The sequence below is a fragment of the Sceloporus occidentalis genome, unplaced genomic scaffold (genome assembly GCF_023333645.1).
Source record: "Sceloporus occidentalis isolate IW3139 unplaced genomic scaffold, rSceOcc1.0.p SCAF_3, whole genome shotgun sequence".
NCBI lineage: Eukaryota > Metazoa > Chordata > Lepidosauria > Squamata > Phrynosomatidae > Sceloporus > Sceloporus occidentalis.
Window position 1 is genome coordinate 185969328 of NW_028316983.1, and position 24335 is coordinate 185993662.

The 24335-nt window shown below is 41.2% G+C and overlaps 1 protein-coding gene across 10 annotated transcripts in view; it reads left to right on the forward strand.

The window, feature by feature from the left end:
- The window catches only part of DLGAP1 (DLG associated protein 1), a 427607-nt gene that overhangs the window by 26708 nt on the left and 376564 nt on the right, over positions 1–24335 (forward strand). Inside the window, exon 2 of one of the 10 annotated variants that reach the window (XM_089517114.1) lies at positions 7539–7590. The exons of the other annotated variants lie outside the window; for them this stretch is intronic. The gene's annotated coding sequence lies outside the window, so the exon portion shown is untranslated. The remainder of the gene's footprint in view (positions 1–7538; positions 7591–24335) is intronic. 10 annotated transcript variants of the gene reach the window in all.

Genomic DNA, 24335 nt, shown 5'->3' on the forward strand with positions numbered 1-24335 from the left:
AGAGGGCGGGGGGAGGATAGGGATGTCGGGGATGCCTGGGCCGGGGATAACACCTTGGTGGGCGGAGCTCCTATTGAGGTTGTGTGGGGCAGGGGGAGGTATGGCGGTGGGAGGAGGGACTTGCGTTCCAGGGGAAGGCGTGATAGATGCATCATATCTATCTCGCCTTCCTGTCCACCTCCCAACCTGAAGGACCTGAGGGTCTTTCCAACCGTGCCACAAACCCTGTCGCTGCTCCTGTGCAATGCCAGGTCACTTAACAACAAGACCCACATCCTCCAGGATCTGCTGGAGGACTCTAAGTGTGACCTGGCTTGCATTACCGAGACCTGGCTGGGGCCTGAAGGAGATGCTGTGTGGGCTCAGGCCCTGCCTGCCGGGTACTCGGTGAAGGACCAGCGCAGGTTAGGTGGGCGGGGGGGGAGTGGCCTTGGTACATAGGAACACCGTGTCCCTCACCAGGAACCACATCCGACAGACCTCCTATATTGAGTGTATTTACCTGACCCTAAAGGCTAGGGACAGTCTAGGGATTCTGTTAGTGTATCGGCCACCCCGTGCATTAGCGGACTCCCTTAACGAGCTGACACAGCTGGTCGCTGAGCTGATGTTGGAGACGCCCAGGCTTCTTGTCCTGGGTGACTTCAACATCTCCCTCACGGCCAGCCATGTTCCATCCGGTGCGGCTCGGGAATTCATGGAGACCATGGCGGCCATGGGCATGTCCCAGCTGATACAGGGTCCTACGCATTGCGCGGGTATTACTCTCGATTTGGTCTTCTGTTCGGAAGCGGAGAATCCGTGGGTGGAAATAGTTAATGTTTCCCCCCTGTCATGGACGGATCATTTCCTGGTAGAGGTGAAACTCAAGGCCTCTGCCCAGATCCCCCCCGGGGGTGGTGGACCTGTTAGGATGGTCCACCCTCGAAGGCTGATGGAACCTGAGAGGTTCCAAGAAGCCTTAGAGGGGCTCACGGTTGGAAATGACGGCGACTCTGTTGATGCCCTCACCGGTATTTGGAATACCGGTCTTTCTAGGGCTATACACAGGATCGCTCCCAAGCGCCCTCTCAGGCCCGCTTCCAAACGTAAGCCCTGGTACACGGAAGATCTCCGGGCAAGGAAGCGAGCTCTGCGACGGCTAGAGTACCGTTGGCGGAAACACCTTCGCTTAGATGATAAGACTCTCCTAGACCAACTGTTAGAGGACTACGGAGAGGCAATACGAGCAACAAAGAACTCGTTCTGTGCTGCTCGTATTGCGTCCGCTGAGTCGCGTCCGGCAGAGTTGTTCAGGGTGGTTAGGGAGCTAACTCAGCTCCCTCCCACCCTGAACCAGATCCTTGAACCTTCTAAGGCCTGCTGTGACTTGTTTAACGACTTTTTTGCGGATAAAACTTCTCGTATAAGCGAAAGTCTGAACGCCGACATTAATGCAGAATCCAGGGTAGAAGTGTCCAGAGCCTCCGTGGACTATGTTAAACTGGATCAGTTTGAGTTGGTGAGTACCGAGGATGTGGACAAGATCCTTGGAAGTGTTCGGAAAACAACCTGCTCTCTTGATCCCTGTCCCTCGTGGTTAGTGGCCCAGGGGGGACCGGTGGTAACATCATTGTTACGCCGGATAATTAATTCATCTTTGAGGGATGGGCTATTTCCATCGGATCTTAAATTGGCCATAGTAAAACCGATCCTAAAAAAGCCCTCCCTCGACCCCCTGGTACATAATAATTATCGGCCTGTTTCGCTGCTACCATTTTTGGGAAAGGTGATCGAGAGGGCGGTTGCTATCCAGCTTCAGGCGGTCTTGGACGAAACGGATTATCTGGACCCATTTCAAACTGGCTTCCGGGCAGGTTACGGGGTTGAGACGGCCATGGTCGCCTTGGTCGATGATCTCCGTCTGTGCATCGACAGGGGAAGCGTGTCCCTGCTGGTGCTCTTGGACATCTCAGCGGCTTTCGATACCATAGACCATGGTATCCTTCTGGGACGCCTGGCAGAGGTGGGAATCGGGGGCACTGCGCTCCAGTGGTTCCGCTCCTACCTCTCCGGGAGGTCCCAGATGGTGCAGCTGGGAGACGTGTGTTCCGACGAGAGGCCCCTTAAAACTGGGGTCCCTCAAGGAGCCATTCTGTCTCCCATGCTATTTAACATCTACATGAAACTGCTGGGAGAGATCATCCGGAGACATGGGGCGCGGGGTTATCAGTACGCTGATGACACCCAAATCATTTTCTCTATGTCTCCGACTGATGCAGTGACTGGGGATGGCGTCTCTCCTCTCGTGGCCTGTCTAGAGTCAGTAATGGGCTGGATGAGGGAAAACCGACTCAAGCTGAATCCAGAGAAAACGGAGGTACTAGTGATAGGTTCTCCTGGTCCAGGAATGACGGTGGTTCCACCTGTCCTGAACGGGGTCACGCTCCCTGTGAAGGACTCCGTGCGCAGTCTGGGGGTGCTTCTTGACTCGTCCCTTCACCTGGCTGCTCAGGTGAATGCGACGGTCAAGAACACCTGTCATCAGCTTCGGCTGATTCGCCAGCTGCGCCCATACCTGGCCCAGAGGGACCTTGAAACTGTCGTACATGCTCTGGTAACCTCGAGATTGGACTTCTGTAACGTACTCTACATGGGGCAACCCTTATACCAAACTCGGAAACTGCAAATGGTACAGAACATGGCAGCCCAGCTGGTCACTGGTGCTCTCAGGACCAGCCATATAACACCGATTTTGAAAGATCTCCATTGGCTGCCCATTCGTTTCCGAGCTCAATATAAGGTGTTGGTAATTACCTATAAAGCCCTAAATGGCTTGGGCCCAGGATACCTAAAGGACCGCCTCTCCCCATACATTCCGCCTCGCACCCTCAGAACGTCTGGGCAGCAGCTACTGAAGGTGCCTGGGGCTAGGTTAGCCTCCACTTCTCGGAGGACGTTTTCCATAGCTGCCCCAGCCCTTTGGAATGCGCTGCCCATAGAGCTCCACTCGTCTACTACCCTGGCCCAATTCAGGAAGGACCTTAAAACCTTCCTATTCCAACAGGCATTCCCCGAATAGATATCCTGTGGGCCTCCCTCCTCTTTCGTGGCCAAGAGGTTGGGCTATGGGGCTTTTTACTGTTGGTTTTGTTTTGCTGTTTCTTTGTACTGTATGTATTTTAATCTGTTATATTTTATCTGTTGTAAGCCGCCCTGATCGAAGGAAGGGCGGCATATAAATAAAAATTTTATTATTATTATTTATTATATAAAAATTATTCAAACCACCAAAGCTTCAATATAGTATGTGTTATACAAGGCCATCCTCATCAAACATACACATGTCTTGCAATGTAGAAGAGCATAATGGCAAGTTTTATCACTTCATGCAATATATCACAGGGCAATTCTATGCTACTTCTTAAGAGTGGGAAATGATTCTCAACTGATAACAAGTGACTCTTAATCTATTTTTAATATACTGTATCTGACATGGGCCAAAAATAACATAGGAAGGCTGGAAAACATGGTGAAAATGCCTCCCATTCCCCATGGAGGATGTGTGAAGTCATCTGGAGGGAAAACTTTAGATTTTTTTATGAGGGCAGGAGCATGTTGCTTTCCAAGGTCTCAGAGGATGATGGAGTGATGCAGCCCCCTACCCTTCCATAGTAGCCTACTTGATCTAGATGGTCACTGGTGCCCACTACTGACCAAGAAAATCTTCAAAACATACAGTACAGTATAGACATTGTTGTCTTATTTTTTTAATGGCCCTATGGTGTCCCCATGTTTGGGAGCAGAAAAGTATACATTGCTTGTAATAGCAACGGCCAAAAAATGTTTTTAAAAGTTCAGAACAAAGTGATCAGATCCAATTTCTAATGTGAAGTGAACTTCAGACATTTCCTAAAAGATCATGGGATTATAGGCAGTAAAACAAAATGTGTTTTGGTTTACTAGCAGGTTGTTTCCATAGTTGCCATCAACCCACACATTCCCAACATCACAAGGCATGTGCAAAAGTGCAGAAGAATGAAAGGTGTCTTTATGATTGTTGGTAGAATTTAGCACACATCTTGGAAGTTCCACCTGTGTCATTCAGTAAGTGTGATATTGAGGTTAGCTTGCTAGAACTTAATCACTTCCAGTACATTCCAATCAATCCCCCAGTGTGATTCATCCAGTCATGCTGTTATATGGGTAATGTAGTGGCACTAAAAACTAAAGAACCCAAAATGACTCAACGTGACCTTTACTGAATCACATCTGCACAAGAATGTCAAAAACCTATATAGGTTGTATTAAAGCTAATTGGATTTATCCTTAACCATGTTTTGCTATCTAGCTGCCAAGACTAGGTCCAAATTCCATTCATAAGAGAATCCTTTCAATTGATGCCAAAGTACTTAATTGCAGTGAAGGGCTGGCTTGTAGAGGAAATCACATTTTATAAGGGACTAGCCATGGAAAGGTGGCATGACGTGAAGCATTCTTCTCCCAGTAACTTATTATTGCTCTTTTAAAAGTTTTTATGCATCACTTTTCTGCCTACCAATTCTGTATTCTGTTCAGTATTCTGTGCAATAAAACAACAGTGCAAAAACTGGAAGAAAAACCTGACTTCACTATGGTTAAGTGATTGTGAGCTTTGTGTGTATATTAGACCTGATTAGTAGTGCTATTTAGAAATGTTTTATAAACAATTTTTGTTCTCTTTTACATAGCACAAATGGAGAATGTCTTTATATTAAATGCCAAACTGGATATGATATTAATTATCTGTGAACAGACCTCCTGAGTGTTTCACATAAAAGAATCTCCTGGTGTTCTCCTGTTTTAGAAGAGAGGTATTAGTGGATTTTTTTTTAAATTGCATTATTTTCCTGATCAAAATGCTACCAAGCTGCTATTTTTCCAGGTTTACAGAACTTTATAAGCCAAAAATAGCACTTTGAATTATGCCCATAAATAAACTGAAAGCCATGTAGCTAAGATGTAATATGTTAATAATAGTGATGTAATGTTGATAATACCTGATATTGATTAATTTTCTCAATTGGGTGCTTAGTCCCATTCCACTCTGGCATAGCATCTTAACTTCTCTTTTCAGATAACTGCAGTTTATGTTTCTGAACCTGTATGAAATGTGGTTAATCAACTGTATGGTGTGAGGAGGCAGGATCAGTACAGCGTTGTATGTTACATTGGTTTCCAAAACCTACAGTTTGTCTGAGACATTTGTCTGTAACAGCAAAATACACCAGAAAAAGAAAGCCACACTCTGCAGCTGTTTTTTTATTTTTGGTTTTGGTTTATGAGCCTGAAAATAATCATGTAACACTAAACTGTAATTTAGCATTATGTACGAATATATAAATACTTGTGAAATGAAAACTGCAGATTTAATTCATAAACCCTTAGGGCAGTCTTCTCATTTGAATAAGACTAGAGAGAAATTAGGTTTAATGTGAATCTTATGAATTTTTCCTTGTATGTAGATATGAGGATAAACCCTGTATATCTGAAATATGAAAGCTAGGAACAATATAGTTAACACTATTTCATTTGAAAGAGTGTGAATTAATGAATTATTCTAACTAGTAACTAGTAATTCCTTATATTTGCATTAAAATATTAGTTGAAAATTGGAGAGGGTGAAGAATTTTGGTTTTACTCTCTGACAAAACTGAATATGACTGAGGAACTATTCATATTCTAAAAAGTTGAAACAGGAATGATAGAAATAGAAACTGATTAATTTAAAACAACCTAACTTAATTTTAAAAATGTGGTGTAATTCTGTCTCCTCTTATGAAGTATGGTATGAAAGATGATTTGAAAGGCTGAACCACCCTCTCCACCCTTTGAATGGAACTGTATCCTTTTCATTGAAATTCTAGGAGGAGAGGAATCCCAGAAAATCTCCTGAATCAGGCTTTTAGTTTTTGAAAATAAATGCAAGTTATAAATCAAGAAATTCCACAAATAACACAAACAATTCTAGGTATAACATTCATTATAATTGTGTTTACCTTATCCCACTGACTCATTTTAAGCCCTCCCAGCTCTCTAAATCTTGTGCAATATCTTTTATCATTTTACTGATTTTAAGATTAATAATCTGAAATAAATTCCTTGGAATTATTATAACCAAATTAGTAGTACAATTTGGGCAACATCAAAACTGCCAAGTGATAAATACACTAGAGTCTACCATGTCTCCCACTGGCAGTATTTCAGACTTGGAACAGTTAATTGGATACCCAGATATTTTACCTAAATTAATAATCAACTGTATCAAAACAGGGATTGGCTGCTGGGGCAATTTCTTTATATTGTAAATTGATATACTCCAATCCTGGACTTTTGTCTAATAGCACATGCTAAGGGTTCCAAGATCCTTTTTGGTTTACTCAGCAAGATCAGCAAAAATTTCAGGAACCTCATTGATCACTCTTATGAATTAGTTTCTCTGTTCACTTTGGTTCTTCTATCTTGCACATTATCAAGTTTTTGACCTGGAATATAGGTTAGGATAGGCTGGCATATTTTGTTATTGAATTCACATACAACTAGACTCACAAACTAGACTCACAAACTATAATTTATGACATTGTCATTAAACAGTTGTAAACAATATCCTGACATTTCAGGCTCTAGCCATGTACTGATTTTTATTTTTATTTTACAGACGAAATATGGCTGAAAAATACTATCGAACTGTAGTTGTTGAAACAAGGAGGGGTGGCAGCTACTCAAAACTTGTGTTTTCTTGTTCTGGGTGTTTGAGGTATAATCCATACCCACAACTCTCCTCAGAATGTAGATCATTCCCTGTAATACTTTGGATTTCTTATTGGGATAAGAAAATACTCAGATTAGGCACTTAACAGATACATTTTTAAAAAGATGTTTGGATGGGAGATTAAGGAACCTTTTGTCTTCTTCCTTCCCAGCATGATTGTGATGTGGTAGATTTAATAAAACAATTCAGAATGGGATATTCTGGCCTAACACAATTGTGTTGCCAACCATCTTTACACCTTCCCACTTTGAGAGAATGGTGACAGTAGTGATTGTTGTTTCTCACAACTTTTGAATATCTTCTGCATGCACATTAAGTTACTTGTACCAGACAGTTAAGATAATTGTTTTAAAAGAAAAACCTGGAAACGACTCTAGTCTCTTGTCCAGATACTCATTTCCATCATATTTTCATCTGTTATTCTAATATAGACCTACTATATTTTTCCTTCCCCCTCCTTTTTTTAACAGACAGACAAATTATTGAACAGTTGGAAATACTAATGTGTTTCTACATCACTGCTGTAAAATGAAATTGCAGTTTGGTTGTTGCTATAAAATAAGAAATAATATTGAAGTTTAATATGATGCCTAACACTTCTGTAATTATCACTCTGGCAGCTTTCCTAATGCATTTGTAATAGTTTGTTTCTGAAGAGCTATTCCAGTTACTCAGAATGCTAGATCCATTCAGTGTTTAAAATTAGTTTTCACATAACAATTGTTGAAGTTGGTCTCTTATAATTTAGGTCAGAGAAGAATATGCATACATACTGAAGTAACAGCTTGCAGGCCCTCAAGGTAAGCAGATCTCTAAGGCAAGAATACTGAAGACAAATTATGATGCTTTGTTTGTGTCTTTTGGGCCAGGAAATAGAGTGGGTGATTGTAAGTCTTTAAACTCTATAAAGAAGTTCCAGTATTTTGTATTTCAAATTTGGGCAGAGACTGATGATATGCATATGAAGAGTAGTTTACCAATGTCTTATCTGGAGTCATAGCAAGGAAGGAGATAAGAGGCAAGCAGTTCTACTTGACACATCAGCAAGAGATTTCAGTGTTAAAAGAATCTTTAGGGGAAAGAAAAAGAGTAATGTATAGACTCGACTGTAAGTCAAAATATTTATGCCCAAAAATTGACCCTAAAATCCTGGGTCGACTTCTATACGGGTCAATACAGTACTGCTGCTTAGAAAGGTCCTGAAAAAAGCACCATCCCATGTACTTCAACAGTGATTTCTGAAAGAGCTGTGTCTGTGTCTGTAAGAGGTGATTCCCTTCTCAATCTGATGTTAAAGCCTTCTCTCCATCCTCCTCCTTCTCCAGACCTCTCTCCCCACCAAACACCTAAATTGAGTTCCCTTCTTTCCCAATCTCGCATTAAAACCTTCTCTCACCACCAAACACCCCGATTAACTCCACTTCCCTCCCTTCCTAATCTGATGTAAAAATCTTTTCTGCTCACCAAACACCCCGTTTAACCCCACTTCCTTCCTTTTTCAATCTGATGTTAAAAACTTTTCTGCCCACCAAGCACCCCATTTTCTTCCACTTCCTTCCCTTGTCAATCTGATGTTAAATCCTTTTCCTCCAGCACCAGGGAAGTGGTGTTTGGTGGTTTGGAGAGGTCCAGAGAAGAAGGACAGGGGGAATGGTATTGACCCCTTTACACCTTTTGTTACATGCCCCTAGGTTTTATCTCCGACATATCCTCAGGTCATATCAAAATCCATGGTTTTGGCCCTAAAACTCCTCAATGTGTACACAAGTATATACACTAGGTATAATACAAAAGGCAGCCAGAAATTAATCTGTGCAACCTGTATGTTTCAAAAGGGATCAACACAGGGGGGAATAATGAAGATGACCAGGTAGTGTTTAATCCTTTTCATATGGAGCCAAAAGTTGTGAATCTATAAACGTTTGTAAGTGTGGCATTTTCTGAGGTGTTCCTTTTAAAGAGCTCCCCTTCATTCCCTCTCCTGTCAATTTGGTTTGGTTTTGCTCTTGCTCTTGGAACAGTTGGTTCTGCAAAAATCTCAGATAAACCTTTCTAATACTTACTAACTGTTAGGGAGGGACAGTCCTAATTAATCTTCTGTCATTTAGGTTTTTCAGCTGTTTTTTTTTAAATGTATCAGTTTCCCTTTCTTCCACTTTCTTCCTTTGCCCTTATATACTTCTGAGTTCATAGTATAATTTCACTAGATAATTCAGCAGGTGGGGAGAAGTTGATGTAAGCAAAAGCAAACTACTGCAGTCTTTCCTAACCTGTCTGTTCTTTCTCACTAATAACACAGGCCTGTAAAACTGAAGTTCATAAAAACTTTTTTTAAAAAAATGTATGCTGGTTATACTGTCCGCCCTTGCCATACATGGGGGATCCGTTCTGGACACACACACACACACACACCAAGGTAAGGCAAATTTCACGTATGCTGGAGTCCCATTTATTTGAATGGCAGAATGCTCTGGCATGCCATGGCAACCACTCGCCTCTGCCGTGTGCACCATGTAAGCTTAAATCTGCATACGGTGAGGGCCCGTATGCTGAGGGCGGACTGTATATATAGGAAATATAGGAATTTGATGTTCTAAATCCAAAAATGACCTCAGATTTACTCCATCACATACAATTTTTTCACAACTTGCTCTGTTGTAATTTGTTGTTACCCATGTGTGAATGAATTAAATGATCTCACAAAGATCATGTGTATAGGGTTTTGCAGTATTTAGATTTTATTTCAGATATCAACATGTGTTCAGCTGCCTCTACTTTTTAACAGGCAAGGAAAGAAAAGAAAAAGTTATTTTCATAGGCACTGTTTCTAGAGAAAGCAGAACTGGCCATGGTGATTCATGCCTTAGGCCCGTTACAAACGGCATAAAGTAAGGACTGGGTCCGTATTAGGATTGGAAAGGGGCATCACTTCCGGACGCCCCTAACCCTAATACGGACCCAGTCCGTACAAAATGGCGGCGCCCGTTCCACACAGGAGCCGCCATGTTTACGTAGTGGACACGCTGCATCCGCACGTTGTGTGGCGCATATGACACTGCGAGTGCGCCATTGGCGCTTCGCGGCATCATATCCACGCTGCAAAGAGAAGTGCCATTTTGGCACTTCTTATTTGCAGCACGGAGGAGCCTCGCGGTTTGGACGCTGGGGCTCCTCCACGCTGCAAATGAAGGCGGCGGCAGACCACCCCTTCTGCGTGGTCTGTAACGCACCTTAATCACAGCTTGATTTAAGTGCTCTACTGAGCCCTATATGAGGCTGTCTTGAAAAATATTTGAAAACCACAGATAGGGCAAAATGTTGTGGCCAGATTATTTTATGGCATGCACTTCAGAGACCATATATCACACGTCTTGAAATAACTGCACTGGGTGTAATCCTGCACCAAAATCAAGATTCTGGTTTTGACTATAGATTGGGTTATCAGATTGGATCTGGGATGGAGCTCCTGTAACTTTAATCCTTAACAGAGTTTCAAACAGGATGAGGTACAGTGGCCTCTTGCTATCCACTGGGGTTTGGTTTCAGAACCTTAAGTGGATACCAAAATTAATGGAAGCTGAAGTCCCGTTAAATACAATGGAATAGTGAAATGATATCCCTTATATAAAATGGCAAAATCGGGAGGGGGGGGGGGCGCGTTCCCACTTGGCAGATAAAACGGATTATATTGGAGCGATTCTGATTCGGATTATGTTCCGGGAATAATTCGAATTTTCCCCATCGTTTCCATTAGCAAAAGGGGCAAATTACCTCGATTCATTTAAACCTTGTTTTCATTCCCATTTATTTTAAATCGCTTTATTTTAAAGCGGATTAACTTGCTCCCCGTTCCCATTTGTGTCCACAAGCTGTCAATCAAGTGCATAGGCTTCAGACGTCACAAGTCTTCGGGGTTTTTTTGGGGGGGGGGGCAGCCAATAATATAATAATAATTTTTTTATTTAATAATATTTTTTATTTATATGCCGCCCAATCACTTGGTATCCGGGCGGCTTACAACAGAGGATATTACAAAGTAAGCAATGACAATAAACATGAAATAAAAAGAGATATAACATAGCAGCATATTAAACAATAACAATAAATTAATATCACAATCAACAATAACAGTAGATAACAAAAATAAAAGATATAACAAATCCACAGCAGCAGATTAAATAACAAAATACATAGCAGTTAATAAAGCAAAACAAGTGAAAGGGGGGGAACCTAACAATAAACATTCCTTTCAATTAAACAATTAAAACAACTCTAAGGGACGACGAGTTCTTTCAGCGTCCTCCAGCTGGCCCTTGTTGGAGTCTGGGAAGGAGACGGGAGGAGAGCGCTGGGTCCCCCTTCCCTCTCTTGGCTGGAGACTGCATCCAAGGCTCTTCTGTTGTGTCTCCCCAGACTAGAAGAAGGCTTGGCAAATATTTAGTTGGCAAAATTATAGTTTTCCCTTGTTTAGGGCCAGATTATGTAAAGCAGCATCTCCATTCTTCATAGTTTTAGAAGATTATCAGACACCTGAAAGTGACAGGAGCAAAGCAGGGTGCTCCTGTCACAATCGTGCGATTGGGGCAAGAATATCACACATTGTTGAGTGGTGTTGCCATTATCCCATCCTTGTCCCATCTGTGCAGAGGAATTCTCCCATTGCTTTTCATTAACAGGAGAAGTGACAGGAAAATATGACGGGACAAAAATGGGATAATGGCAGCATCATGCAACTTTGTTTGATATTCTTGCCCCAATCGCATGATTTCGATGGGAGCGTCCTGCTTTGCTTCCGTCACTTTCAGGTGTCTGATAATCTTGTTAGGCCACCATCTGAACTATAAGAAAGTTACATTTAGTATATCAATTTTTAAATTTATTTATTTATTTGGCCAACAGATATAATTTTGATTATATTGATTAATTTCATAGACATTTTAGGAACTGTTGTTAGGTCTTTATGCTTTCATATTTTATATATGTTTTATCCCTTCTATATGTGGTTTTACTTTAAGTTTCATTATGTACTGCTATTTATTTATTTATTTTGTTTGTTTAATTTGTATCCCATCTTTCTCCTAATATGGGACATAGAGGATTACATTATAGTTTTATCTTGTTTTACTTAATTTATTGTAAATGTTTTTGTTTCTTTTTGTTTATATTTTTAGTTTGTACACCACCCATGTAAAGCATAAAAATGATTCATATTAATCTTATTGTGGTTTACTTGTTTTTAAAATTTTAAAGGATCTTAACTATGTTTGTTTCAATTATTGTGAATTTCCTTGAGCCCCAAACTGAGGACAAGGTAGAATTCAGGTCTATCATACCCGAAAAGTTTTTGTCTTGAAAATCACAGAGATCCCAGAAATGGCCTGTTTGAAGTCTGTCCCTAGGCTTGTATTAAGTCTAAACTAACCTAAACTAAGGGGTGAAACAGACAGCCCTAAAGGTGTGTGTGTGATGCCGTCCCTGAGAGAGCCAGATTGGAGCCGGGGCAACTGCACACCATGGCTCCAGTCCAGCCAGTTTCCACCCCAAATAGGAGCAGGAAAAGTCCACTCCTATTGGGGTGGAAAAGTCGCCCCTTTGGCTCTAGAGCCAGCTTTTCACCAGCTCTGGGGTGAGTGGTGCCTGAACGCCATACCCCCAAGTCACCCAGAAACTAGGCAGTGTGTAATCACCGGCATGGCTTCCAGGTGACTTAGGGGTATGGGATATCTAAACGCCACATCCCCCAGCTGGCGCTGAACTGGACTTTCAGTGCCATCTGTTTTGGCCCTAAGTCTAGACTACCAATTTTTTTTAAGCCTGGAAATGACATTCCAGTAAAATTCAGCTTTGAAAAAAGGACAGGAGTGGCCTGCTGAGCTCCATAGTGATGAAAATGTGTGTGTGGGAGACTCCTGGACCCTTGGCAGTTTCTGACCTTGCTCTATAAGCTTATTTCACTTTGTGGCAGTAGAGGAAATCCATTATTTTGTATTCAGAATATGCCAAAATCACTACATATTTTCTTATTCATGAATCACACAGTTCATATATAGTTGGCAATAGCAGCTTCATTTATATACAGCTTCACACCACACTAAGCAGTCCCTAAGCAGTTTACAACTGTAAGCCAATTGCCCCCAACAAGCTGGGTACTCATTTCAGCAACCTTGGAAAGATGCAAGGTTGTGTCGACCCTGAGCCCCTGGCTGGGATTGAGCTCACAACTTTGTGAGAATACTGCATGATGTGCAAACTCTTTATTATGTTAATGCTCAGAATGCATCCTGTTTACAGGTCAAAAGATGTTAGCTGTGCAAAAGATCAAAAGATGTTAGCTTTGAGTGAGTGGCTGCAATACTGGCATTTAACCACTGAACCACCAGGGCTCTGTAGTTGGATGAAGACTTAGAAGATTATCGCACCAGGGTTAAAACGTTCCCCAGTGCGTTCTAACATGCACGCACGGGGGCGCGCACGGAGCATGATGGGAACCCGATGGGGCCCAGAACGCTATTTTACCGCACAGCGGAACGCCGCCGTCGCTGCTGGGTGTTCCCATTGAGTTCCAGGGGACGCCATTTCTGGGAACTGTTTCAAAGCGTCCCCAGAAATGGCGTCCCCTGGAACTCGATGGGAACGAGATGGGGATGCCTGGCAGCGACGGCGCTGTTCTGCTGTGCGGTAAAATAGCATTCTGGGCTCCATCGGGTTCCCATCATGCTCCATGTGCACCCCCACGCGTGCACGTTAGAACGCACTGGGGAACGTTTTAACCTCGATGCAATAATCTTATTGTACAGTGTGCCTATGCCATACGCAGGCGCAATATATGCGGTTTCCTGCTTACATGAAAGCCATGCAGCAATGTAAACAATGACGCGTGCCACACCGCCACACCACCACGTGTTTCCTATGAGGCACAGGCATACACAGATTTTCCCTAATGTGGGGGGGGGGGAGTCTGGAATGTGTAAGGGGAGGGCTCACTGTATATGGGCAACATTTGGCTTAGAGTTGTATTGAGGACAGCTGGTTAGACAGTATTCAAAAATAGCAGCAAAACGCTTGTTGTGTATAATGGAAAGCAGGAACAATCTGGTCATCACACACTTAACCATAGTCCTGTGTTACATTGCTGGCACACTAGGCAGTGCAGATTCCTTTTTACTTAAACTTCTCTCTCCAGCCCTTTATCCTGTACAAAACCCTGTGGGCAACTGAGCATACTGCATGATGTGCAAACTCTTTATTATGTTAATGCTCAGAAAATAAATTCAGGTCATCGCTTGAATGCCAGGGAGGAATTGCACAGCTAACATCTTTTGACCTGTAAACAGGATGCATTTGATTTATGAAACAGGAGAGTAGTACAAAGTATCTTTTAAAGTTCTTTGTAGACAGGCAGTGTTCAAAGCCAAACTTGCAGTTAATCCTTGTGAGGATGACAGTTGATTACCAGTATATTCTAAGGTGCTGGCTCAGCTCTTAGGTGCAGTGCTAGCCATTTGTTCTTGTAGTATGATATATAGTCCTTTATGGCTTTTTTGGAGGGTCAAATGAGTTGGTGTCAGGGTCCCATTCGGACAGCTCGGGATGGGCCAACAGGGCAATGAATTAATTTTGTGAACAAGAATCTGTGGGTCGTCATTTAAGGAAAATTCATTTTAGGAAATGGATCAGAAGGGAAGTTGGCAGGAGATAGCCTCCATGCTGTCTCTGCCAAGTAGCAGCTTTGTTCTTTTGCAATATTGCAGAAATATTTTGAAGTATAGTCAAGAGGTTGGACAGCCTTCATAGGACATGATGATTATCTGCCTTTGACCAAGACTGAGTTTGTGCAGGTATTTTGGAAAACTGCCTGCTTGCCAACTTCAATTTTGTGTTATATCCACATAGGACAAGAATGGGAATAATGTGCTTCTCCAGCTGTTGTAGAGCAGCAGCTTCAAGCAGCTATAGCCTGCATAGCCAATGGTAAGGAATGCTAGGTGTTCCAAACCAACCACATGTGGAGAGCCCACGTGTTTTGCACCCCACAACCCCTGCAACAGTTAAAGAGGAGATAGGCAATTCTTGTAGGACATATGACTGTATGGGACTTATAATGGACATTTTAGGCATCTGAGGGCTCCTGGAGGTAATAAGGGATTTTTCATTTTTCATTGTTGGCAATCCTTGAGGTTGGCTTGGAGTGCTATGCAGTTTTGTTATTTTTTGGTTTTGTAAGTATAGCTTGGTATATGGTGTGACAAGCTGAGCTATAGACATGGGCCTGGAGAGTAAGCTCGTCAGTGTCTTGTGGTTTGGTTGGAAAGAAATAATTTTCACGCTTTCAAAACTCAGAGGGAAACATCTCCCAATGTTGATGACCTATCACTGGCAGAATGATCTAATTATGGGTTATTTTAGATCTTATGTTGATTATATACATTTTGTGGGACATTGGGCATATTATTTCCAGGGATATAATACGTTCTAAATGAAACTAATATCCTGCAATGTGAAGCAAGAAACTACAAATTGGTTGGGAAATGTTATGGTGGTTGTTGTTGTGTGCCTTCAAGTCACTTCCGATTTATGGCCAGCCTAAGATGAGCCTATTATGGGATTTTCTGGGGCTCAGTTAGGCCATCTTTTAAATGTTCAGAGATTAATGGCTGAAATAGGAATGATGGCAGTGATGGCTGTGATATTTGAGGAATGTGACTAAGAGTTTGCAGGAATTGTAGGGACTGGTAAAAATAGATAGTAAATCAAAAAGAGGTTACCTTAACCTGTAGCCAATGACTGATGCAGTTGTGAAAAAACACAGCAAAAACACTTCTTGACATGGGCCTTGGATAGATTTTATATGATTCTACTGAAAATTATATTTTTCTAGATTTCTGATGAGTAATTAAGAATGCTTTCTAAAGACAAATGTGGCATGAAATACATGATAATTGGAAAGATGTGTTAAATAAATAATGAAGGGCACATCAAAAACTACATGCACCCAGTCCACTTTCTGTGTGTATTCTAAAGAACCTCTCAAACTGCTCAGCAAACAACGTTTGATATGAATGTGTTGAACTTGGTAAAAGCTAAAAGAAAAGAAAAAACAAGCACATTCTGAATTTTTAAAAACCTTGCAGGTTTTAGTATATTACTATATATACTCATGTATAAGTCTAGAAATTTTAGTCAAAAAATTGACCCAAAAATCTGAGTTGACATATCCATGGGTTAATATAAGTACTGCACTTTAACTCTTATAAAAGAATGAAATATCCCATGGTGAAAGGCAAGGGTAAAATCTGTCCTGGAAGCACTGACCAGCCTCTATTCTCTCATCCATCCAACCTTTAGTGTGAGCACAAACAGTTATGCCTGTTAGAATTTTGTAAATTCTTTGGCATTGTTTTACCCTACTTATCCCTGGATCATATCAAAATCCATGATTTTGGCTTCAAAACCTGCCCTCAATATACATGAGGTCAACTTATAGTTGAGTATATACAGTATGCCCTTGTTTTTCATCTTGACTAATTAAAATTGAGCCCTGCTCATTTTGTTTGCTAAAATTTGGAACCTTCGTTTTGTTTTTATTTTTTTAGAATCCAAGTGGAGCCCTTGGAGAATGAAAATGTACATAGGTTTAGAGGATGAGAATATGAAGATAGAAAATAGGGGCATTACTGCATGATATGTAGGGAAAGACTAGGTTTTACTAGAATATATTCAACAAGCATTCTTAAAAGAGACTGGGGCGGGTTACAGACTGCCCGTTTGGGGCGGCCTGCACCCGCCCCTTTCCCCAGTGTATCCGGGCCTCAGCTGCCAGAACGGCAGCTTCCGAGCCCCCGATCTGCTGCTTTTCAGGCCGCTTCCCGGCGGCCTGAAAAGGGGTGTCCTTGGGGCTTCAAGCCCCAAGGACACCCGGCGATGGTGGGGAGGAGGAGAAAGGGGCCGCTTGGCCCCTTTCTCCACTGTGTCGCTGGTGCAGCCATGTAAAGGCTGCGCCCAGCAACGCAGACGGCAAAAGGAGCTCCGTTTCAGAGCTCCTTCTGCGGTCGGGGAAAGGGCGCACTATGCGCCCTGGCATGGTGTGACGACGTCACATCCGCGCCGCCCTGTATAGAGGTGGCGCACTCGTGACACCGTAATGGCAGCGCCGTCTACATAGGGCGCCACCATTTTGTACGGACTGGGTCCGTATTAGGGTTAGGGGTGTCCGGAAGGGACACCCCTTCCTAACCCTAGTACAGACCCAGTCCGTACCTTAAGGCCCATGTGTAATGGGCCTGGGTCTCCTACAACTGGGATGACTAACAGGTGGATCATGGCATGTACATGGCCCCCTTTAATGGTGTTCTGATTTCACTCCGGATTTTTGTTCAAGCTTGAAAAACTCTATCTGGGGTACTAAACCTGTTTTGGAGATACAGTTCAACACATTGGATAATTCCTTAAAAGTCAGATTGAAATCTGAAATGGATTTACTGGACCACTGACATGGAAACCATCAGTCACTATTGCGACGGTCCTATACATATTTGCTCAGCAGAAAGTCCTGTTAAATTCTTATTTTCAAGTAAATGATCCATTATCTGATTATCACTTCCTCATTAGATTATTGAAATGCACTGTACATGGGGCTGCCTTTGAAGATTATAGCAACACATGTTTTAACCAGGATCAGATGTTGCGAACATCCATATAAGATTATGTTGAGGGTGGACTTTCAGTAGATGGCCATGAGTGATCTGTTCTGCTAAGAATGAAACCCTGAACCAGAATCAGTTTTTTTGTGAAGGATATTGCACTTATAGACATGCAGCATACTTCACGTCAGAGGCATCCACTTCCAGCTATACTTTACTTCTGAGATGGATAGCTGTTCATGCAGGGTCAGGCAGCTTTGCTATCCCAGACCTTGTGGCACTGCAGTATAGTTATATGTAGTGCAGATTCTGATTTAGAGGCATTCTTGTCATAATCTTAGCTTCATCCCATTAGCTTCTTAGCCAAGCACATACACCAGGTGTCTGAACCTGCAGTACCTCTTATATGAGAAAAACTATTGCAAAACTAACCTGTTTTCCAATGGTTTAATCGCAGCTCACGTGCTCTCTGAGTAGATGAACAATCCAGCACTTGGTAAATTCTGCTTCACAAATAGCACTGGCTGTCTTCACTGACTACTGATGAATTACAAGGGTTCAGATTCAGTGGCTTGGGACCTTTTTACCTAAAGGAAGACTTGCATATGTTCCCATACATATCTTTCTGTGTCATAAGATCATCAGTTGAAGCCCTTGGAGTTTCTGAAGTTCTGGCTGCACAGGCATCATCCACTCTTTGCTTCTATCTTCATTCAACTTTTGCAGTCTCTACCTAGTTTCTGTTTCTATCCTTTCTTTTCATTCAAGAGTTATTACTGTCTGGTTATGATTTCAGGCATAGCATTCAAATTTTCTGAGCTTGCTCTGGACCATATTATATTTTCAAAATTGCCTTGCTATTGAGATTTTTTTTGGTGTTCAGAGGTATGCCTTTCAGACTAACAACATTTCTCTCAGATAAGGAATTAACAGTGGCTTTCATCCCCTATATTTCTGTATCAGTTATACCCTTAGTGTAACAGTTTAGTCTCCAAGCCCAGATGCCATTCTGAAAGGTAAGGATAAAGCGTTGTGACAGAAATGTTTAAACTGTAGAACAACATTTTAAAATAATGTTAGAACAAGATGTGTGTGTGTCTGTGTCTGTGTGTCTGTGTAGAAAACTCTGTGGGTTGCTGTTCCCCTTGTTCTTTTAAGCAGACATGTATGCCAGACACACTTCCATAAGTAGGTTCATTGTCACATAAAAATATAAATTAATTGCCTTTCTAGTTACATGGATGATGTTACAACTATATGCTTTAATATTGTCCAGTCCAAAAGTAGCACATGACAGAGGAAGTTCAATGACTCAGTTGTGCAAAATGTAGGGATCACAAAAGAAATAACAGAATGTTGAAATAATATTTTAAAATCTTGAGAGCCTTTATCAAATCATGGAATGTGTCTGTCATCCCAATTTATAAGTTACTCAGTATCAGCACCAATTTTAGGTGCCTCAGGGACTAGGTTTCTAAAACTTTACCAGCCCTGCTCTAAAAATAGGCAGGTAACATTTCTATAGTAACAGGATAGGTGGGCTGATAGCACTGTTTTAACAAAAAGGAAGCTGTTTGCTTGGTGGTGACGAACATCTCCACTTAGGAGTCACTTAAATGTCTTAAACTAAGTAATGCATGGCATTTCTAAATGGTAGCATCTTGGAAGTTATTAGATATGATTTTGCTGCCATATGTATGAAGATTTATATAAAATCTAGTAAATCACAGGACTCTTCCTGCAAATCTGTCAGGATTAATTTTCTGCTCTATGAAGCACAGCAAGCGAGACAGTGAGGCTGAATGACATTTTACACAGTACGTGCTGCCAGCTCTTGATGCCCAGGGCAGTGAATGAATCTACAGCAAATGGGCTAACAATGGGTCAACAGAACTGATTATATAATTCTGTCTTAAGATTCCTCTCTTTGAAACTTTCATCATCATCAGAAAAAGTGATTGAAGAAAACAGCCTCAGATCTATAAATCCCAGTTCATTCAACACTGTTACTGTTTCTTCCTGCCTTATATAGAGCAGTTATCTTGTTAATTTTAACCTAGAAAAGCATGGGAGGTTGTTGTAAGACTGAATGGAATACTTCATTGTAGTATTTTATAAATGTATTTAGTTCATATGTTAATGCATTAAATTGCTGTAAACCCCTATGGTCTTGCATAAATTGACACATGACAGGGGAAGCTCATTGGCTCAATCTGGTGAAATGTAGAGATTACAGAAGAAATAATAGTAGGTTGAAATAATCTTTTAGCAAAGCCTGAACCTAGTTTTGATGGTGGTGGGTAGATCCTTCTAACTGAAATATTAAATGAATATTGGCCCTCAACAGACGGGCCCTTTAGCAAGTCCTGGCGACGTTCTAGGTTTGCCTCGGGGCGCCATTTCCAGTATACATGGCGCGCACAGCTGTGACGTCACTGCTGCGCGCCGTCCAGATGGGCGCGCGCAGCAGCAACATGCTCATGCTGCCAGAGGCAGTTTGCAGTGGTGCTAAAAGGAGCCACTTTTCAGCGCTCCTTTTGTTTCTGCATAGCTGCACCGTGCAATTTAGTTGCTGCGGCACGACTACGCAGAAAAGAGATCCAGTTGGCAGTCTGTATCCCGCCACTGTAAACTGAGAATTGAGAAAAATAATATTAGGGTGTAAAGCTGTAATCCTAAACATACACAAGTAAATCCCACTAAGTGGGCATGCTTAAAAGTTGTCAGTGGTTACAGTCAATGGGCATTTTTAAAAATATATTTTCCGTGAACAGCTGTTTGGTTCTATTTTGCCCCAGATAATGAGATGTAATGTTTTTGTCCATGGGAGTTCACATTTGTGTCTAACATTGCTGGCGTGATTATTAATGGGTGTAAATACTTATTTTGTTGGAGAATATATCTCACTAATAGTATTTTACACAGGATTTTACACTAGAAATGCAGTACAATTTTCAATACATGTATAAGAACCAAATATATATTTCAGATTATTTCTGGATGTACAAGAGGTATGAGAATTAGCACTCATACTACTAAATTATTCAAGGTTTATCAGAACTAATGATTTTACAGCTTTCAGGAATTTTCAGTAAACATCTGTGAATAATTTAGCTGCCTTAAAAATTCAGGTCCAGATCAATTCACTCCCTTAGTGAATTCACAGGGCTTGTCTTTATATTTTAATTTAATTCATGTTGGACAAAAAATAAATTTAACAGGAATTCCCCAAGCTCTTAGGTTGTAGTCTTGTAAAACAGGAGTCGGAATCATGTAGCCTTGCTGATGTTGTTGGATTGCAACGCCCAGTCCAGCATCTAGGATCTCTGGGACTTGTAGTCCAACAGCATCTGGAGAGCTGTGTTATTTCCACCGCTGCTGTAAAGACCTGTCTGGGAAGAGGTAACATTGAATTCTTACAGAATTGAACTATATTATTATTATTATTATTATTATTATTATTATTAACCTTTATTTATGAAGCGCTGTAAATTTACACAGCGCTGTACATGCAATCTTTTTAGTTAGATGGTTCCCTGCCCTTGGGCTTACAATCTAAAAAGACATGACACAGAAGGAGAAGGGAGTGGTGGAGGGAGAGGGTAAGAGGTCCAGCAGTTCCTCTCTACCTCCGAGGCCTGGACCAAAGCAGATGGACTGGAGGGAGGGCTTGGCTTCAAAATGGAAGGTTAATCTTCATCCAGGGAAAATATATACTCTCAAGTAGGATAATACAAATACAATACATAGCAATACAGGAAATGGTTTGATAAAAAATATGTAAGTCAACATTACATATTTTTCATTTGCCTCTTCAATAGTCAACAAAAATCAGCTTGCATATTATTAATCAAAGGGGATGATAAATAATGTGCTTCAAAACAATCAAACATTGATTTGTTTATATTACACCCCTTGCTGTTGACAGATTGACTTTCATAAAGCTAGTTTAGTTGTACAACACCACAAAAGGAAAAAAACAACATTGTTACTCACATTTTCCACTTTTCAATCTGCATAAAAATCTGTTTTTAAAACTAACCTACACTTATGATACATTGAAATCCCTTCAGCTCCCTAATTTTGTGATATCCTTTCAAAAAAATTCCAAATCATAGCAATTAATTTATAAATTTATATATTTGAGCATTTGAGTGCTTTCATAGTTCCAGATGAAACTGCATTTTCAGCCTTCCTGAAGTTTCACATTGGAGGCATGTGTCCTTTTGGAAACAGTGAACTATAAGTTAAGGGCCCAGTCATACGTAAAGTTAGTAACAGAATGAATCAGGGCATCTGTTCCCATTGGCAGTTGGAAGAATTCCTGTCACTTCTGAAATGGAAGACCACATGAGCACACTTTGAATCTTCTCTCCTAACATGCAAGTAAGGTAAACTGTAGACTTTAGTGATATGCTCAAACATTCTGCTTTCTACCTCCTTATGTTCTCGCCCCGCTCTCCCCTGAGAAACAAAGTAAAAGTTGTCTGGAATGAACAATGGACAAAAAGAGATTTTTAAAATAGTTGTGATTACCAGCGTAATCCCTTCCCCCCCCCAAAAAAAAAATAAGACAGAAATTATTTTTTGACTCTGCTTCTGTCAACACTGTGTAAGTATTTTGCTTTGATATTATAGGCATCTATAATTGAATTTAACTAGGAAGCTCCCTATGTAACTAGGATGTTTCCTGTGTATATAGAAACCTTTTTATTTTGTGTGTGTGTGTGGGAAGCTGATTTACCTTTCAAGATCATGAAAACTGCAATAATAAAGAAGGTTGCCTTTGATTGCTATCAATGTTGTTGCTGCCGCGTGCCTTTAAGTCGTTTCTGACTTATGGCAATCCTGTCATAGGGTTTTCTTGGCAAATTTCCTCATAGGGATGTTGCTCTTGCCATCCTCTGAGACTGAGAGAGTGTGACTTGCCCAAGGTTACCCAGTGGATTACCATGGCTGAGCTAGGATTCAAACCCCTGTCTCCCAACCCTGAAACTACTACACCACACTGGCCCACTATCAGTTTTATTACATGTCATCCTACCTTTGGCTTCAAATAGAATATACAAGATGGTATGTAATATATAAAATAATGAATAAAATAAATAATGAATAATGAATAAAATGAATGTCACAAAACATCATAAGCTTAATTTTATTTATGTTGTTATCACACTTTGGAGCATGATGGTTTTGTGCTATGAAAGAGGCCTCACCGCCAACAAGATTGGGACTGCTCAGAGAGAGCCTCTCCCACTCACCCTGATAGGTTGCAAGACATTTGGTTTGTTTGCTGCTTTTTACTATGCGTCTTTTAGAACTACAGTGGGCCCTTCCCTTACATGGGGGATCTGTTCCGGCCCCTCCTCAGCATAAGGGAAATACCGCATATGCTCTAACACCATTGCCTCTTCTGGTGTGATGCTTTCAGTATAAGCTGAAAGCCATGTATGGCACCCCCTGTGTATGACATGGATGCTCTGTACATCACTTTATACTGTTTAAAGGGGATGATTTTGCACAGTTGCATTAATCACCTATTTTTCATAATCATTTCAAAGAAATGGCTATGTTGGCCTGTATTAGTAAACAAAGGGATCTTATATTATCTTTGAGAGAACTGAAACACACTTTTAGCATATCATTTCATGCACTCAGTCTACTTCATCAGATGCATCTGAAGTGGACTGAGTCTAGGAACAGTTGTGCTACAAACTTCTTTCTCTCAGTGAATCTCAATGGTGTTACAAAATCCCTTTGCAAAATCTTCTATTTATTTTATAGCAATTCAATTAATGAGAATCATGCAAGGGCATAAATATTTAAATAAGAAAAAAAAGGGCGGGGAGCCTATCAAAATGGCCTGGCAAGTCTCAAAATGGTCTTGCATGGTGAGCATTATCTTGCAGAACCTCAGAACATTGAAGGCTCTTGCCTGTCAGTTCAAGGGAGGGTGGTAAATTGAACTTTTTCAAAACCACCAAAGGTCTGAAACTAGCAGACATGCCTCTAGCATATCTTGAAATGTCACCAGGGCTCATGGGTAGTGAAACTGGGACAGGGAGAGAGAACTGTAGTGCAGGCATTATTCTAATGTGCAGCTAGACACTGTGCACTAAGAAAATAAAAAGTGCAGCAGGAAATGGGTGTTTTTTTTTTTGTATTATTGGCAATATGGGCTTTAATCAGAAAAAATATTATTTCTTAGTATGCATAGATGAGGAAAAAATAAAGAAATAGAAAATTAAAATCACTATTTTTACCTTTCAGTATTCATAACCTTATATTAGTAATATTGGCACTGGGACCTGATTACTTTATGACCCCAAAGGGGTGTGTGTGTGTGTGTGTGTGTGTGTGTGTGTGTGTATGGCTGCTTTGGGAGACGGGATGAGTGTACTCCTTCTCCTTTCCACCCACTCCCCTGTGGTAGCTGTTCTGCTGCAGATAATAATTTCTGTCATCCTATCTGGGCAGTTCCACCAGTGTCTATGTCGAAGCGGCAGCAGATCTTGCATAGCTTGATTCTGCTAAGTAGCCCTTCCGTTGGTGTAAATCAAATTCAGGATTGCTCACTTGGCATATGTGGCTTCTTATTTGTGGACCCAACACTATTCCAGTGTCTTATTTTATTCATATCTCTTCTGTCAGAATAATAAGAGAATTTCATTATAGTTGCCTGATTTCTAAATTATTTTTATGATGTTTGTATTATGGAGCTTTTTTTAAAATAAAAAATATCTACTTGTATATTTTAATGACTGAGAGATTAGTTTCTAAATACAGTGTAAGATCAAATGTCTACATACCCTAAAGGCACAAAATCCTGTCTGATCTTGGAAGCTAAGCAGGTATTTGGATGGGGGACAGACAGTGAGTACCAGGTGCTATAGGCTATATTTCAG